This window comes from Pteropus vampyrus, unplaced genomic scaffold (assembly GCF_000151845.1).
Source record: "Pteropus vampyrus isolate Shadow unplaced genomic scaffold, Pvam_2.0 Scaffold1, whole genome shotgun sequence".
NCBI lineage: Eukaryota > Metazoa > Chordata > Mammalia > Chiroptera > Pteropodidae > Pteropus > Pteropus vampyrus.
Window position 1 is genome coordinate 36184819 of NW_011888782.1, and position 4140 is coordinate 36188958.

Below are 4140 nucleotides of genomic sequence, written 5' to 3' on the forward strand. Positions count from 1 at the left end.
ATAGTGATAAAGTTTGGAAGTCCTTTTTCCCAAATCTAAAATACTGAAGTGGTTTAGTCAACAGAACAAGGTACGACCTCCCCATCCTCCCAACCCATTTCAGCCACATCAGGACTGTCTAACAATTATACTTTTTAAAACATTCTCTTATATCTGGAACCAAGCAAGAGCACCTGTAGCTGTACCCCACAGAGGAGAACTACTTTCTTTTTATTTTCATTTAGAATTGGTGGTTACCGATCTATTTATATGGGCCAATTCAGGAAAAGGAAAAGTTTACCAATGACTTATTTTTTCCATCTGAAATTAGAAAAAATATATGTATCATTTCAAATCCTAAAGGAGAAAACTTGTATTGTTTTTCCACTTATTTTACCTATTTTATTAAACAGAAGGTCAGTGAGAAAATTAACACAACTCTTTAGCCAGTAAACTGTTCCTCTTCAGAGATATTTGAGTATACACATGAGGGAGACTTTCAAATTTTTGTTTAATTAATAGACTTTATTGTTTATCCTGGTTTTAGGTTTACAGAAAAGTTGAGCGTAAAGTTCAGAGACGTCCCACATATCCACTCATTCTTCCAACACCTCTTCTTGCATTAGTGTGTTATTTTTGCTAGAACTGGTGAACCAATATTGATAAATTATTTTTTGTTAAAGTTTATAGTTCACATAAGAGTTTACTTTTTGTGCTGCTCATTCTATGGGTTTTGACAAGTGCACAATGTCCTATATCCAACATTATAGTATCACACACAATAATTTCACTGATATAAAAATTCTGTGCTTTGCCTATTTATTTCTTCCCTAACGGCTAATTCTTGCACTGTCTCTATAGTTTTGCATTTTCTAGAATGTCAGTTAGTTGAAATCATATAGTATATAGCCTTTTAAGTAGGCTTCTTTCACTTTGTAATATGCGTTTTCTTGGCTTGACATTTCTAATCTCTATATAATGTTCCATTATACCATAGTTTGTTTATCCATTTATTTATTGGAGGGCATCTTGGTTGTTTCCAGTTTAGGGCTTTCATTCATTCATTCATTCATTCATTCATTCATTCAATCATTCAGTATTTAGCATCTATAAACGCTTGTGTGTAGATTCTTGTATGGATATAAGATTTTAATTCATTTGGGTAAGTATCTAAGGGAACGTGTGGTAAGACTATGCTTAGCTTTGTAAGAAACTACCAACCTGTTCCAAAGTGGCTGCCTCATTTTCATCTCCACTATCAATGAAGAGAGTTCCAGTTATTTCACATTCTCTTCAGCATTTGGTGTGTCAGCATTTTAGATTTGAGCCATTCTAATAGGAATTTAGTTATACCTCACTGTTGTGTTCATTTGCAAGACCCTAATGACATACGATGTTGAGCATCATTTCATGTGTTTATTTGCTATCCGTATATCCTCTTTTGTGAGGTGTCTGTTCAGATCTTTTGCCTACTTCTTAATTGGGTTGTTTTCTTGTTGAGTTTTAAGAGTTTTTTTCTATAGTTTGGGTACAAATTCTTCATCAAATATGTGTTTGCAAATATTTTCTCCTAACCTACGGCTTGTCTTTTTATTCTCTTAAAACTTTCTAAATGTTCAACCATTATATTTGAATATAGCATTTTAGAGTTTACAAAATTTTACCAAACGTAGTGTCTCCTTGCATCCACAAAATGACTTCTGGAAGTAGATGGTATAGTGCCCACATTAGAGATATAGAAACAAAGAAGTGTAGTGATTTGGTTCTGGTTATACAAGGGTTCGGGTGGGATGAGGGGGAAAGTCTGCCCCATCAGTAGGATGTTTGGTTGCCTGTTGTGTGCTGGCACTGTGCTAGCTGGGTGCTACAGGGCTGTACAAAATGGCCTGCCTTCCTCCCAGCTTGGCTCTCTGGCTCTTGGAGATGTATTTTTTTCTGCTTGCGCTGGGCTGAACATTTACAGTAAAGAGGATCTGGTTTTCAGAGCTTCCACTTTTGGCAGTCCTCACCCACATCCCTTACATGTGGTAATATTCTCCACTAGCTCTCAGCCTCCACCTCAGGGGACCTGTGGTTCAGGGCCTGTTGGGGAGCAGCTACTTTGAGACAAGAGATTTCAAAATGTTTTGTTCAGAGTCCAAGGTAATTGTCCTGAAAATTCCCTCTCTTTTTTGGCAAAAAAAAAAAAAAAAAATTATACACACACACACACACGCACACACATGAAAAACATGAAACTCTCTGTGAACTGACATACTGCATTTGGGCTCAGTTGCAAACACGTTTACCAGCAGCTGTTGCTCATCACCTTACTCTAGTCTCGGCCTCTCAGGAAGATGGTACCATACCTGGAAACTCATGGGCATGCGAGGAAGCAGCAGAATCTCTTTCCGTGTATCGTTAGTGCAGTAAAGGGATCGTGCCTAAAACTCTGCCCTGTGGATAATCCCGACATCGTCTACGTGCAGGGCTCACATTGCAGACTTCTACCCCTCTGGATACCCAGGCCCAGCTTAAGGCAGCGGTGGGGCCTCTGAGTTTCACATCTTTCCTGAGCCCAGAGAGTTAAAGTCCCCTTTCTTTTAGTTCTTGCTGAATGAGATTAAATAAAAACAGCATTAACAATACAAAGAATTTATTGGAGTGGTTAATGCTGGGGTGATGTCAGTAAAGAATTTGGCAGCATCTATGAGGATAATCTGAGAGGAAATAATCAAGAGATGACATTCTATCAGAAAGCAAAATTGCCCGGTTCTGGTTCTACCAGTCGTTACTGGCTTCCCTGCCTGCAAAAATTTCACAGTAATTCCAACAGAGTTGTTTACAGAAGCGGAAAAATCTGACTCTTTGATAATATGTTTCACTTGCGAAACCCTTTAATGACACTCAGAGGCCTTCCAATGAGAGAGAAATTTCCTCAAAACTAAGGGAGAAGTTATCTGGAAACAGTGCCCTTCCTCAATAAGGTTATTTATGTTCATTGGGCTAATAGTTTTTGCCCAGTAATACATTTAAATTGCTTTTCATTTTACAGTCATGCTTCACTATCACATTTCAGAATGTCACTTCCGTTCCTCTGTATAGCTGGCAATTTCCTCAAGTATGCGATGACAGCGTTGTCCTTTTGAAGTCATTTGAAATAGACCCAGTCTCGGCCATCTCAGGAGAATATTCTCTGGCTGATAACCATAACAGCCAAATGCAAAGTACAAATGAACCCAGACCGTCTGGCAGTTCCTTGCTCTCTCTGGTTCCCTGGAGTCCCTGTTGCAGGGCAGTGGTGTGCCTACTGATCTGGGAAGGAGCCCGCCAGCTGTGAACAGGTGCCTAACTCAGGTATAAGACACGCAAGGAGGTTGAGAAGAGACCCTCTTCAAATGATTTGTAAACTGAGTCACGCTTATCTGGTACGGATGTCAAAGAAAAAGAGCCTCTATAGACATGAACATAATTAGGTTTATGCCACCTCGAGCAGAGACTGCTCGGTGAAACTAGCAGCTCATGGGCAGTTGAGGAGAAAAAAAAAATATATATATATATATATATGTATATATATTTAAACTGGAAAGGTGCATCAGGCTATTGAGTGAATTTGAAACACATATAATTCTATTTAAGCATCCTGGGTAATAAGTCCAACATAAGTGCTACAAAATATTATTTTTAAAATAGGTTAAGAGGGTGGGAGGAGAAGTGTCCATTCCTTGGCTTCTATTTTGTATCCTGGGGATACAAGATCAGTCATTGTTTACATGAAAATGAATCACCCTGCTGCCTGATTTTCAGACTGAGAACTGTACGTGTATATGGTATGTTTAAGCCAAGTGGTTTAAGATAAGTGGTTTAAGCTAATTTGAGGTTAACGTTCAAGTTAAAGAGTTTTAACCTTAATATAAAATTGACGAGGAAGAAAATAAAAGGAACCAAGAAGTGATTTCATTGCTCATCTGTAGCAGTTTAATTTCAAAAACCTGTGCTTCTCCACATCTTGGAGGATTGTGATGGCAGCCAGAGCTTCTCAGCAGGGAGAGGTGAACCACTGGAGAAAAAACGGTTTCCTGCTCTGTGACTGGGGTGTCTTCTAGGACTTCACCTGCTGTGCAATCTTGCCACGTGGTCGGTTCTGACTTCTCTTTGACAGCGGGTGGAGGCCTGCTCTTC